The sequence below is a fragment of the Argiope bruennichi genome, chromosome 2 (genome assembly GCF_947563725.1).
Source record: "Argiope bruennichi chromosome 2, qqArgBrue1.1, whole genome shotgun sequence".
Classification (NCBI taxonomy): Eukaryota; Metazoa; Arthropoda; class Arachnida; order Araneae; family Araneidae; genus Argiope; species Argiope bruennichi.
In genome coordinates this window covers 121,441,704-121,457,553 of record NC_079152.1, presented here as the reverse complement: position 1 = coordinate 121,457,553, position 15,850 = coordinate 121,441,704, and the positions used below count along the sequence as shown (strand labels likewise).

The 15,850-nt window shown below is 30.5% G+C and overlaps 1 protein-coding gene across 2 annotated transcripts in view; it reads left to right on the top strand.

Annotated features, from left to right (window-relative positions):
- LOC129955414 (insulin-like peptide receptor) overlaps positions 1–15,850 on the top strand; it is a 134,054-nt gene that overhangs the window by 91,677 nt on the left and 26,527 nt on the right. The window lies entirely within an intron of this gene.

The following is a 15,850-nucleotide window of genomic DNA, read 5'->3' as shown; positions in this document are numbered from 1 at the left end:
CGCGGCGTTGCTACAGACCTGCTTGGTTTTGGTCTAATTTTAAAATATACCTGCACTGAGATTTTGCCTTTGAAAATGTAATTGATAATGCCTTCTTCCTTGCTCATTAGTATACAGTAACTTAAACTAGGGGACCTTAAAGGGAAAATAATTTATCAGAATTAAAATGTCATTTTTTTTTTAATTTGTCCGTGGAGAATTCAGTTTCTTTTTATTAAAGCAGTAGATCATTTCCCCCCCCCCATTCTCTTCCTTATGTATTAATGTTGTTTCTACAACTTCGGATACGTAAGTCTGTAAGCATAATTCAAGTTCATAAATCTTGTTTTTCATGCTTCAAAGCTTTCGAGACCCGAGATATCATCGCAGTATCAAAACATTCACTAATGGTGCATTAGAAGAAGTTACATATAATAGGAATTAATTTAAATTATTTGTGTAAAAAATTGTTTTGCATGGATTGATAATTCCGAAGCGTTTTTATTGAACTGCAGCGAAATAAATTAATACTCTGTTAAGTCCTTTTGCAAATATTAGGATAACACCCAAATGCTAGTTCGTATTTCATTGCTCGTATCAATCTCAATTTTTTCAAGGATATATATAAAAGTGTCTGTGAATATTTTGATTTTATCCTTTCTTTATTACTACTGAACAGAACTTTTATATTAAAAGATGATGAAATTTTATTACCTCATTTTAGCAATTTCTTTTTTCAGTGATTCTGAGTACGCATAATCTAAATAATGCCTTGAAATTAATATAAATTATTCGCCAAATTAATGAATTCCTTGCATATTTTTGTAATCGTTCTAGCTATTTCCATTTATAAAAAACAGTAGAAAATATATTTAGAAAAAGCGAACATTTCTAAATATGTCTAGTAGCATTTGTTCTGACATATTTTTTCATTCTCTTCCCGAGTTTTTGTATTCTTATGTACAAAAGTGGAAATAATGTATTCATCAAAAAATTCCATCGTGAGATTTATAAGAATTTCTACGTTTACGCGTCTCTGAGTCTATAAAAAAAAACATTTTTATTATTACACTAGCCGCCTTTGGCGACCAGCCGGTTCGCCACTCTTAATACTCGTTAAAATTTTAATAATTAAATATTTTACACGTTTCCTATTTTAATAGCTTCTTCTTCAAAATATTTTAAAGCTTCAAATTTTGATAGTCATATAATTTATTCATAATATTATAAAGGCCTTCAGCCATAACGTAATATGTATATCTCTAATTTTCTGTTAGCTCCCGTAGAATTTAGGCTTTAAATTAAAAGTGGTTAAATTGCAATTAATATGAGAACATTTTTTACTGAAACGAAACATTTTTTTAAATATGAGGACTGAAAACGGAGTCGCTGAGTATTTAAACTAAACCTTATGGGCACTAAAGAATATCTTTCTTAATTTATGTAATATCTCAAGAAGTTTTCAACAAAATTTTCTCAGATTCATCATGAACAGATCAATTAATTAACAATGTTTAGTTTTAAGTGCATCAAACACTAAGAAAATAAACATAATCGGTTTGAAACATGTTAAGCCTTCAAAACCAAATCCGTATCCGTTGATAATAGAGTTGTCAACAATCAGAACACAATGCGCATGCCTGAATTTTCAACGCCAATTATGGTAACGCAAATGCGTGAATTTTTCTACGCCAGTTGGGATAACGCTACGCATATTAGAAATTTTTAGTTCCCTTTATTATGTTTTCTTTTAATTCAAAAGTACTTCAGAATGAATCTGAAAGATCGATTCATTAACAATGTTTAATTTTAAATGCATCAAACAGTAAGAAAACAAACAGAATCCTTTGAAATAATCGGTCGTAAATATGTTAAGCCAATCCTCTTAGTGTAGGGGGGGGGGAAAAACTGAGGCCTTACTTATTTGGGGTGGGGAAATGAAAAGACTTTTTGGCAGAAAAGTTAGTTTTTAATTAATAATTAAAATTCTAACTAAAAATTCAAAAAAAGGGATCCCAGGTGAACATTCCCGACCTCCAAGGTATGCATGTGCCAAATTTGGTAGCTGTAGGTCGAACGGTCTGGTCTGTAGAGCGCCAATACACACACGCATTGAGCTTTATTATAAGTATAGATTTGTCAATGAACAATAGACGGTTGAAAATTTGCATGCTGTCTTTATACCTGGTATTCAAAATTGTAGAGTTGTTTGTAATTTTGAATAGAATGAATCTATTTGTTATCTATTTTTATGTGAACTTGATTGTTTAAAAACGCAAGAAGTTCGATAGATAAATTTGGCATGGAGATCTACAAAGTTATAGGTCTGTATCAAATTTTCCTCTCTAGCCTCGTGATCGATTTGTGTGTTCTTGTGTTTGTGGATGAAATGAAGCAAAATTTTTAAAATGTAACGATATTAATAGATAAGATTTTTTATGTAATTTTTACGCCATAATTGTAGATATTTATCTGATTTTATTCTCAATTTATCCAAAAAAAATATCAAACAGGGTATCATGCATTCTTTTCGCTATATAATAAAGCTAAACACAAAGCTGGTGCATTGAAAAGAGACTTCTGCTAGTTTCAGAATTTACCAATCAGTTAATTTCTTAACTTCTCAGAAGTAATATTACGTTAAAAGATATATATAGGAATTAATGATCACGTATGTTATTTCTATGTTATGAAAACGAGGCATTAATTTATTTTTTTAAATACTTTTCCTCTTCGTATACGAAATTTACAAAAATAATTGTTGAAGTTCCCAAAGTTTTGAAAGTTATTCCGAATTGTTTTATTTGGGATTAGGACTTACAGTGAAATTGACCTTCGTATCTGTTTTGTAATTCTAAACTTTTAATGACAATTCTTTCAGATCTTTGCAAATTGATTCAAATCCGATTAAATGATTCTTATAAGTTTAAGAACTTTCTTTTTCTGAACATAGAACATAATCCGCTTGTTGCGTCGACCTTATTACAGTACTTTTTACGTAATTCCCGTTGCGGTTTTCGTCTCAAGTTATTTATGATTATTGCAGAATCGTTTACTTTAATCAATTCTTTTATTAATAGTAATAAAAAAAATTGATCCACTATTGCAGCTATATATATTCTAAAAAGGTTTGAAGAAGATTTTCTTTTTCAGGTGAGCTTTTTCAACATCCATTCATACTGAACTCTAGATTCTCTATTTATTTTATGCAGATGTATAAATTTGTGAATATTCTTCGTGAAAGAATGCTTTTTATTTCGAAATAATTATGATTCACTTACATGCACACAAACAATTTTATTACATTTTTAATTAATGTCTGTTTTAGTCATTTGCAGATTATATAGTTTATCTATACTTTTATATAAAGCTGAGTGTATGTGTGTGTGTGTGTGTGTGTTGGCGCTCTACAGAAAAGACCATTTGACCTACAGCTACCAAATTTGGTACATGTATACCTTAGAGGTCGGGAATGTGCACCTGGTGTCCCTTTTTTGTATTTATAATTAGAATTTTAATTATTAATTAAAAACTAACTTTCCCGCCAAAAAATCTTTTCGTTTTCCCCAACGCCAAATGAGTAAGGCTTCAGTTTTTTTTCCGAACAGTGATAAGGCTAGAGTTAACATTTTTCGGCCGATTATTTCAAACGATTCTGTTTATTTTTTTAATTTTTGATGCATTTAAAATTAAACATTGTTAATGAATCGATCTTTCAGATTCATTCTGAAGTACTTTTGAATTAAAATAACACAGAATAAAGGAAATTAAAAATTTCTAATCTGCATAGCGTTACCCCAACTGGCGTAGAAAAACTCACGCCAGTTGGGGCGTGAGTTTTTTAAAGAGCAAGTTTTGATTTTAGTTTAGCGAAAGCTAGCATCCTTTTATCCAATTCTTTTTTCCCGGTGTTAATTAATTTTGTAAGTTGAATTAGAGTTATATTCATTAGTTAGAAGTTCTTTATAATAATATTTACAAATTAAACCGAAATTATTTGCCGATTTATCTATTACTGTAATAATAAACCTCTCTTTTAAATTTTTTAATTCTTTTTTCAAAGCTTTGTTGAAATAAATTCCTCGTTCTTTAGGTCTAACTTAGCTTTTTCTCTTAATTTAAATTTCGTGCCCTTTTCCATTAAATCTCTTAAAGAGTTAGAATCTATAATTTTCAAATTCTCTGTTATAATATGTCCTTTGTCAGCATCTATATAATCTTTATAAATATCTTTGTTACAGTTACAGTCTGTCTTGTCTATCTTATTTAAATTTTTGCTTTAGTAATTATAGTTACAGATTCTTTTTCTTAAAGTTGCTGAATAACTAAATGCTATTGAAGCTATTGCATTATCCTTTAAAGGAAAAAATTCTTTATTGTTGTGCATAACTTTAGGTAACTTTAGGTTTTCGAAGCAAATATCCAAAAATCTCACTACACAGTATTCTTTATTTAAATTACTTTTAATTTTAAATAGTAAATCGTGTTTTCCTATATTAAGCTTGAATTTGATAAGATCTAGAATTATGAATTTAGTGAATGAATTTTCAAACTTTAAATCTTCAAATTTGTTATTAATAAACCATCTAATTTTATTTTTCCTAAAGCCAAATAGATATTTCTTAATTTTAAGAATATTATCATTATTATGTTCCAAATTACACAAATTCTGAAATTCCTCAGTTACTATATCAGAATTGCCGCCTCTACCTTTTCCTCTCTTAAATCTTTTACTTTTGTTTTCATTATCTAGAAAGTCTCTAAAGATGTTAAGTTTGTTATAAATACAAATGTTATCCAAATCCCCGTAACCTTCTCCATTTAATTTGCTACTGAGTCCATAAGGAAACAAAATTTTTAAAATACATATATAAATATTTTCCAAGTCTAATCTTCTGTTTAAATCAATAATATTATCTTCCAGAATGTAAATATTAATGTTATCAAAATTATGACATTGGAAGTGTAGTAGCTCATAATCAAAAGACTCATTTTTACTAAAGTTTTTAATAGCAGATCTGTGGCCATTTATAAGAAAATTCTTTGTTTCAGTTATATTATAAGAAAAATGCTCATATTATAAGAAAAATGCTTTGTTTCAGTAAAAAATATTATTAAATTAATTGGAGATTAATTCTTTCCACTTTAATTTAAAGCATAAATTCTACGAGGGGTAACAGAAAATTAGAGAGATACATATTACGTTATGACTGAAGGCCTTTATAATATTATGAGTGAATTATATGACTATCAAAATTTGAAGTTTTAAAATATTTTGATGAAGAATCTATTAAAGTAGGAATTGCTTAAAATATTTAATTATTAAAATTTAAACGAACATTAAGATTGGCGAACCGAATGGTCGCCAAAGACGGCTAGTCTTAAATAAAGCTTATTTTTCTTTCATTCATTTTGTTTCTTTTTTTTTTTTTTTGTTTCATTACTGATTATTTTAATAAACATATTTGGAGAAATCTAAGGACATTAATTTATAAAAATATAGTAATAATGTAACTTATTTTTGAAATGAACGGAAGATTTTTTTTTTTTTTTTTTTTTTTTTTTTTTTTTTGCTTCTGAAGTTTTTTTTCGTAAAATATTATTAATTTTTTGGTATTTTGTTTATTTTTGGAAAAATATTTGCCTCGTTTGGAGTTACACTATATCGGGTTCTTTATTGATAGATTTAATCATTTGTTTACAGTCTTATTTTCTATTCGTCTTATAACAATATTTTTGGTTCTGATCGTTTTTGAAGATTTTTACCGAGTTTTGATATCTAGAAAAAGGTATTATTGTCTATTATGCATCCCAATTTATATTGAATAGAGAATACTTTTATGGAAATGGCAAAACAGAAGCTTTTGGGTAGAATTTCTAAAATAGAACCTCTTTATTTGGAATTTCTAGATTTCTTGATGACAGAGTTCTATTTACGTTAACGATGTGCAATTCTAAAATAAATTTTAGCACAATCACTGTTTAATGATTATGTACTGTTTATCATTATAAAGACGAATTGTCTGTTCAATTGCACTGTGTTATTGAAAGTAGCGCAAATCTTATCCCAGTTTAATTATATAATTTCGCGCTCTGTATGTAGTATTATTATTATTGCCTTTTGTCATCTTTTTTTATGTTAGTGGTGTACGAAGAATGTGTAGGTCATCTTTCATAAGAAGCAAAATATTTTTTAAAATAAATTTTAAAGTATATGCTGTATAATAATCTAATAAAATATGTTGGCATGGGTTAACTAAAATCCGTCATTTTCCTTTAAAATATTGTTATTTCTAAACCGTCAGATATTGCATGTACTTCCAATTAGGCACAAAGAATTATTTTTTAATGTTTGAATCAATAAATATACTTCAGAAAAGATTTCGAAGTTCAAATTTTTATATATTCCTTTGGTACTTTTAGTCATATTTAGTAAAATATCTTGGCACATGTATGATTTGAGCAAAAGAATAAAATGTTCGACTCTTCTGCAACTATAACCGACAGAAATATTAGTATCACAATTTCAGAATATTCCAGTGGTTGCCTAGAAAATCCGTTAATCAACATACAACGTAGATTGCCTTAAAATAAAAATTTAAATCTTCATAATTTTGTCAGGTTCGATCACAGAAAAATGCACCCTTTTCTTTTTCTTTTTTTTTTTTTTTTTCCCCCTCTCCTGCACGAAATTAAAGATTTTTTTGCTTAGTAATGCGTAGGTTGTCTTATTTATTGTGTTTCTTGAGTCTAGTCTCGCTCCATTCATTTGATAGTTTTTTTAACCCCTTAACTGTTTTGCCCGAGTGCCATACGTGCATCGATTTATCGAATTTTGATAGTTGTAAGCAAAAAAAAAAAAAATCATAACGATTATAATTCAATATTAAAAATTACTTCGAATACACAGATAAGTCATGTATTTAATGGATTTCTATTTGAATCAAAATAAGAAAATATTCCCAAAATAGAAGGTGACATCTTATTGGATAGTAAAGAAAATGAAACAGTTAAGTGGTTAAAAACATTTTTATCATGGTATTTGATATGGCGTTACTTAAAATCGAAAGAAAAAGAAATTTAAAAAGCAGCTCAATTTAAAGTCGATTCACTGTGAGTTAAGTGGAATCAAATATCACGGTAAACGAAAAAGCAGACTATTTTGGAATGAAATGAAAACATTATTACTTTCTTGCAAATTTCTTTAAAATGAAATAAAAACCTTGATTAATTGTTATTATTAAGACAGTAACTTTTATTTCTATCTTTGATAATCACATTTTTTGTAATATCACGAGAATTGCATTTTTTAATATGTCCTGTGATAAAAAAAGAAAATAAATATGCATTAGTGAAAATAAATATGTATTAGTGATTATTCTATAAGGAATATTACAACAAATATGGGGAAATAATCATTACGTGCTTTTTAATTTTTTTAAGTGAAATTGAAATATTGATATTAAAAATATTGATGTAAATATAAATAAATAAATACGTATGATTGTTTATTTATTTATTGTTATTTCTTCTTATTAATATTATTTAATTAATTATTATTTATATTGAAATAAAATAAATAAACATATAAAATATTATTATTGAAAAATTTAATAATATGCATGCCAAAAATGGTTTTCTAATCTCTTGAAAAATAAGATCATTGCTCTTATATTATACCACTAAAATAAATCATTTGAATGAATATTCGATACTAGGCCATTCTCGTTGGTATGCTCATTAATCTTATACTTGCGAGATTTACTGTATATAAAATCCTCTGGATTAGAAAATGCATTCTCTTTCAACTGTGTATCCCTATTTCGAATTAAATTAAAACCCTACAACATTGCATACGTTTATAAGTGTTCCTGTATTATCTTCTTGGATTATATCAACCTCTAAGTTTGTACATTTCAATGTATCCATTTACCTTGCCATTGTATGGAAAACTTAATTGATTTGTTGCAATTAAACGACTTATAAACAATGTTTGAAATTCCTGGCATGTGATATTGCGCTCTGTTTTTCCAGGCTGGCAGGTAATCTCGTGTTTCTCATTTCCAGTGCCAAAGCTTACTCATTCGCGATATTCCCGATTAATTTTAGAATTGTACTCCTTTCGGCTTCACCTGAGCAAGATAGAATCCAAAATACAAACAAACGACCAGTTATGCGACCCCGTTCGGATTATTTTTAGGCTCTGGTAGCCTTCCAACTCTTTGGGCACAGTAGAACTGATTACGTGGGGATTTGTAAATAAACAAGCCATTGGAAAAGAGGGGCTGGTGCGCGCCTTGCTGAAAGAAATAATTTAAATCTTATTCACGATGCGTATTTGTTTATTTCTGCTATCGGAATTGGAGAGAAATGAAAAATGGATGGAGTGGATGACTCAAGGTTCTTGATTTGATATGCGATAAAATATTGCAAGTATTCCATTCACGAAAAAAAGATTTAAAAAAAAATCGAATCTTATGTGATGGATTGACTTCAAACCGAAAGGACGCATCAGCATTTTTTTTGTAAAAAAAAATTAAGTTATGCGAGAAAAACACGGTATTTTCTTGGAAAAATGATATTGAAAGAATTTTAATTGATTTTATATCAATATTCTGCTTATGAGCAGGTTTCTCATAATCATTGTGTAAAACATTTCTCCCGGTGAAATGTCCGTTGTATGGATTAAGAAACCAGCGGGAATAGTCTCCCGAGAACTTTCTCGCATACTCTCCTATAAAGGTGTTAAACCAGAAAACGCCTTGCATGGCACTGGCTTACAATAGTTACGAAATATTGACTTTTGGCATGTATTTAGCATTTAAATTGAATCTTTCGTATAATCCTTGGTGAGTTTTTTGGCGATTAATCCCTGTCATGCTTTTGATAATATCCAAAAACCGAATTTGTGTTTTAAACACGTTTCTGTTAACCGATTATATATAAAAAAATTATTAAGTTTTGCGAATTTCATGCAATTGATTGACTAAAAATAAAAGGACGTATCAGCATTTTTATGCAAAAAAATTATATATACTTTTTTAATTTATGAGAGAAAAGCAAAGTTTTTTTTTTGGGGGGGTGGAATGTTTTTCAAAGAATTTTAATTGATTTTATATCAATTTTCTGTTTATGAGTAGATTCCTCATAATCATTGTGCAAACATTTCCCCGGCGAAATTTCCGTAGTTACGGATTGAAAACAAAAAAGGGAGTAGTCTTCCCAAAACTTTCTCCTATACTCTCTCTCTTTTAAAACGCTTTACATGGCACTGGCTTACAATAGTTACGAAATTTTAATATCTGGCATGAATTTACTATTTTTACAGTATCTGTGGGCCGGGATAGCTTGGTTGGTAGGGCGTTGGACTCGCATCCCTTAGGTTGTGAGTTCGAACCCCGCCGGCCGAAGGCCCTCCGTGTTTGTGGTGGCTGGCGCACGTATAAATCTGGAGGTCACAAAGTCCTCCATATCGAGAGTAATACCACTGGGGGTACTGGTTCAGGGGTGATCGTTCTCCGATTCAGGTCTAAATGACGATCTGTGGAGGAGTGAATGAAATGCATGAATGATGTCCGCCCCGTAAAAAGGGTTGTCACGCGTGAGTAGCTAAGTCGTACTCTTGGCCCTAGTTGGCGCTACTGAAAAAACAAGATACCCTCACTCAGTTTTTATCGCTGACAGATAACTGTCAGCGGGCTTGTAAAGTGCCATAAGTCACAACAATAACACAACTGAATCTGTCTTGTCATCCTAAGTGTGTTTTATGGATATTAATCCCTCTCATGCGGTTAATAGTATCCGATTTTGTTTTAAGGGGGGGGATATATTACCTCTCATTGTCTTTAATTGTAAGTCACACAAAATTAAGGACTCGGGTGAAATAAAACACAAAATATTTTTATTATCCTAATACAAATCATTTAATGATTACTTAAGAACAAAAAAAGCATTACGCAGCAAAATTACTTTTTTTTTTTTATTTATTCACTTTTGCCAATTCATGTATTTGGGCATCAATTTCTGCAGTGGGATTTGTGTTTTAGACACGTTTTTATCAACCGATTGAAAACAAAATTTGACACAAAATTGCACTTGTAGTCACAAAATCCCCTACCAAATTTGATATATTTTAAGTACATTGCGTTTTTGAGTAATCTCGTTTGCATATTTCTGAAAGCACAGACCGACAGACGGTTATTTCTTGTTGGATTTGTGTCAAAATTTGATAGATATCTACACTATAAATGTTAAATTTGTGCACCGAATGTTATCTATCTAGCTCTCTTGGTTTGGTAGTTATCGTGTTGAATTATATGAACAGCCGGAGAAACAGCCTTCCTCTGATCAGATTTTACTCAAAATTTGATAGAAATATGTTAATTTGATGTAAATACCGTATACCGGATTTCAACCGTCTGGCTCAAAGCGTTTTTATCTTTGTCACAGACGAATGGGCGAATTTCCATGTTCTCCAACTTCCAACGAATGGTGACATGGGGATTCGTCAAAATCTCGAGCTCGAATTTTTTTACGGTCACTATACTTTCTCTATACTACGTATACGATAAAGTAATGAAAATAAAAATAAATTTCTATGAATCTCCCCCTCCCCTCCTGCGGCCTTTTTTTTTTTAATTAGACAATGACTCCTAATTATTTCATTTGAGAACGAAATTCTTTTGAATTATTTTGTTGTCTCTGGATGAGGAGAATGATAATTGAATTGTTGTAACGTGAGCTGTCGGCATTCTATTATTCCGATATCAGACTTATAAATATATATGTATTATTACCTTACGTGTGTATGTATGCGATTGGCTTAAGTACCTCCCATATATGAAGTATTATATTTAATTCTTTGAAATTAGGATGTGCAATGCCAGTTGAAAAAGTAAAATAAAAAAAAAATACCTGATAATACGCTTGTTGATACTTTTGATGAATTTCGGTTATTAGCATATCTACTCCTTTTCATATTATTGATGCTACTTTTGCGTAGCGATAGGAAAAAGGGATAAATGTGTTATCGGACATTCGTCTAGGAGGAATGAAGATAAAATGGTTGAAAGTTATTTTTCTCTTTTTCAATTCCAATAATGATAAGGGTAATGAAGTTCTGTTCAAGAATTGTTTTTGTTATTAATATTAAAAACATATTTACCGATATAAATGCCATTATATCTTCATGACCGTTTATTCCTTTGCGGTTTGGAAATTGCATTGTTTTAACTACTTAAAATTTGTGTAACTTTATTTGTCACTGATAATGACTCAAACATGAAGGTTAACCGCTAAGTGGCGACTTAATAGAAGGGAGTTTTAGTGCATTGTTTGTTTTAATGATACTTTAAGTCTTGTCATGCATCGTTTGCATTTCAGCTACCTATGTTGTATCCACGTAGTGATTAATGTATAGACTATAGTAGCACCTCAGTTCCAAAACTAGCGAGAAATTTGAAAATGATTTCTGAAATATTAAAATTTGATTTTTTTCTTACTATTTATTCAAAGCTCAATTTCAATACAAGATGTTAAATTTTTTATATTGTAAATATGTTCAATATCTGGCAATCAGTATCAATTCAATCTAGTTGTATATTTTTAAAAAAATGTTTGAGGGTTGTTTTTTTTTTAAAGTAAATGTTAATTCAACTATTACGCAAAAACAAGTTCTGGTCCTTTCCCCTTATTCTATGACCGCTTAGCCTGATATTTCTATACTAAAGATACGTTTAAACGCCATTTATATTTCTTATTTATTAATTGTATCATCACATATCCGATTTATTGGTGACCATTGTAATAATAAATTACTTCGTGTATACGATGCAAAGCTTCGGTTATATAGTATTAAACCCTTTTTAGAATTTCCATATTTTCTTCCACTGTCTTCGGTACTCCGTTTCTATTAAAAAGGAAATTTTCCCTTGAAAACAGGGAGCGTTAGCATCCTTTTTCTTCTTGTTATTACCATATTTCTTTAAAGACAAAATGGGCTCCTTTGTAAAAACTTGGAAAAAGTGCTTAGAAAATATATAATTAGCATAAAGGTATGGTTTGCTTTACATTTATGATAAATATGTAATTTGAAAATGTTATTATTGTTTTCAATATTATTCAGTGATATACCAATATTATCTTAATGAAAACTTTTATTACTTTCAAATGAATTTGCATTAATATCCATTTAATTTGCAGTAATAAAAATGTATTAAAATTTTGATTATGCATCATATCATTTATACGGTGTTTATTTCAGTGTCACAAAAGATATATAAGTGGTAACTCTATCTCATATTTTGAAGGATTAAATAATTTTTTTCTCATTTAAATACTTAAAAAAATTTCGTCCATTTATTTTTTTGAGTAAGGATTTATCCTTACGTCACTCGCATCATCAAGTGCGATGGTTTGCCATGCATATTAAATATTTTCGAGTTCATTTGTATGCTGTTATTGTAGCCCCATTCTACGGTGGTTATCAAAATAATGGAAACACTGGTGAATGAAAGTAACATTTAAGAAGGCGCATCGTAAGAATTCAAATATAATCTCAGCTACCAGTTTATTTTGGATATAAAAAGTATTGATTATATTAATAGGAGGTAGTTTTAGTGAAGTTGCATACGTCCTTGGGCTTTGTCAAAGGCGTAAAATGCCAGACCTCACTGACTTTCAGAAAAGCCAAATTGTAGGAGTCCGATAAATTGGAACAACTTTGATCAAAACCTCCCAGCTTTCAGGAATTTCTAGAGGCAAGTTTTCTAAAGTCATGACACCAGACACACAGCGCGGCAAGACAAGCTCGGCAAAGCAAAATAGCTGACGAAAAGAGAAGTTGAATGAAAGAGACCGACGAGTATAGAAGGGAATTGTAATGTCTGAAAAGAAAACAGCAGCAGTCAAAAAGACCGCAGACCTCAGTCAGCAGCTGGATTCTCCAATTTCAATAATTACAGCTTTAAGGCACCTTCATAAACCAAACATTTACTGTAGAACATCAATTCTGAAGCTATTTGTCACAGATTATAATGCCAAACATTGTCTGCAATGGTGCTATAACTACAAAACCTGGTTGATGGTTAAGTAGAAGAAAGTTTTATGGTCAGACGAATCATTTTTCACACTTTTCCCTACTTTAGGAAGGGGTACAAGTTTGGAAGACACTTGCAATAGCATATGATCATGATTATCTCCTTTCAACTGTCAGGTAGATCTGTTATGGAATGAATAACCGTGTCGTGGTTTTTGCTAGTCCAATCGTAGTCCTAAAAGTAAAGATCAGCGGAGAGACGTATAAAGAAGTTTTAACTTACCAGGTCCAGCCTATGATGAAAACTTTATTTCTTGCAAAGGATGAAATTTTCTAGGATGGTGATGCTCTATTCTTGCAGCGCAGCTTACCCAATCGTGGTTTGATTAACACGAAAATGAACTGAAACATCTACCTTGGCCCAACCTTAATATGATTGAATCGTTATGATCAATTTTAGAGCCTTCATTCCAGAATCGATACCCTCCACCGCCATCTTGAAACTTTCACAATATATTCATAAAGAATGGTACAATATTCCTTTAAACACTATTCAGCACTTGTATGATTCGACTCTCGAGCGAATCCAAACTGTATTATATCGTGACCGTGCTTTATTAATAAAGATTCTTGTATTCGTTTGTGATGTTTCCATTATTTTGATTGTATGTATTGTGTCGTAGTTTCATCGTTTCCTTTTATATATATATTTTTTCCATTTATATGTTTATTATTTACGTATTATCATTTCTGTTTTTCATAAACTATGCAGACCATTCCGTTTCACCCCATCACTTTCTGTACGATAGTTAGCATGTTAATATTTCCTGCCATTCTAGAAGATGGAACAGTATTTAATACTATTTTGTAAAATTTTGTTTTTGGAGCTCTAGAATATGTCGCAGTAAATATGTGATCCATAGTGCCCTTTCCAAAACAAGAACGCCTGTTCAACGTTATGCTTGTAGAGATAAAGCCACTGCCTTTATAATGGTTGATTTCCAGAATGGTAGCGGAAGAATAAATAAACAGTTCATGCCACACCAGATGTACTCACCGGTTTCAAGCCAGATGCAGTCATGGCTTATCTATTATGACTGCAAAACTGCTGCACCTCTGAAACTTATCTTTAAAAGTTTTGTCGAATTTTCTTACTATTTCATTCTGAGACTTCGATCATCTTTGCTTACTTTGTTACTCTGAGATTTCTATGATGAACAGAAAAAAAATGTAGAAATAAATACACGAAATGAACCAACAAGCAAGAGAAACGCAGGTTTCAGACGATTCATCCCGCAAAACATGAAAACACGTAACGCACACAATTGATTAGTTGATTTGAAGGAAAACTTCTCCCCCCCCTCCCCCTGAATTTAGAGGTGCTCGAACTGCAAACATAGCAGACTCGGCTTAGAACGCTGCTCTTTTTCTTCTTTTTTTTTCACTCCCTGACAAAGTTTCTCTTTGTTTTCTGGGTGTTTTTTCTTTTTGTCAGTCGCTCTCATCAGATGTTTAAGAGTTTTGATTTCGATTCATGTTACCTATACTGAGACATAAATGCTTTATTGCATATTCTTTTGTTGTTGTTGTTGTTTGTTGAATATTACTTTTCGAGAAGAAAAAAGTACTTGGGTGATTTTTTTTTTAAATATTCAGATGAAATATTTTTTATGAGAAATCAATTTATTTTTTATTACAAAGAAAAAATCATGAATGTTGCAGATTATTTATTGCGCATCTTATTTTACATTCAGTTTTGGAGAGCATTATCGAGCTGATTGAACATAGATAAAAATGTGTGTGTGCTTAGTGTGCGTATTTGGAGAGAAAGTTCTGAAAATTTTCTGTTGCATTATCACTTCAGCATTCGCATAATTTTCTATTGACAAAATTATACAGATTTTATATTATGTGCTAGTTATTTAATATTTTGAAATGCAACAAGCTTCATGTTTGAATTTGAAAGTAAAAGCTTAGGCTGTTTATGTGTAAAGTATCTTTTTTTTTTTTTTTTTTTTTTTTTTTAAGAAAACATCATCTTGAATTGGATTATAAACAGAATATACTATCATATGCAAACAGAACATAAAACCCGATCAGTTTAATTAAAGTGCTCACGATGTCATTTATGTATCTTTTGTTGCTTGTGTTCCAAATGTCATGCTTTTTTCCTTGCTTAAATGCTTTGTTGCAGTGGAACACTTTTAACTAATTCATGAGCAAACAAAACAACTTGGTTTTAACCTTTCTGAGCACACTATTCAGATTTTTATGCTCATTTATATCTCATGCCAATTAGACAACTGTTACCTAACTTTTTTTATATGACATATCTAATTAATATATGAGCAAACAGAACAAGTGGTTTAACCTTTCTGGGCACACTTTGATGTGTTACTCAGGTGCCCATGCTCGTTTGTATCTCATGGCAGTTAGGCAGCAGTTCTTTTTGATAATCGGTTTATAATAATTCTTAATTGCAGTAACTTTGACTTGTCGAATAGAACTATAACATCTATTTCTCATAAAATCGTCACAACTGAGAAGTAGCACTGTGGGCGATTCCTGGTAACATCTTTGATTGAACGGCCTTTTCCTAATTTAGCCACTATATTTGTACTTGTAAAAAAAATCGTCTACATGTGTTCTATATTTCGCATCCTTTGCTCTACAGGGGAAGAAAAAACATAAATCCGTGTGCATAACGCATATTAATATATTTTATAACATTGCCTTGCTTCACTTGTTATTCTCTTGCATGACATAGATGTTTGTCGCATGTTCAAAGTATTTGCATATTCTTCAGTCAACCAATAAACCTATTGCCCATATGAC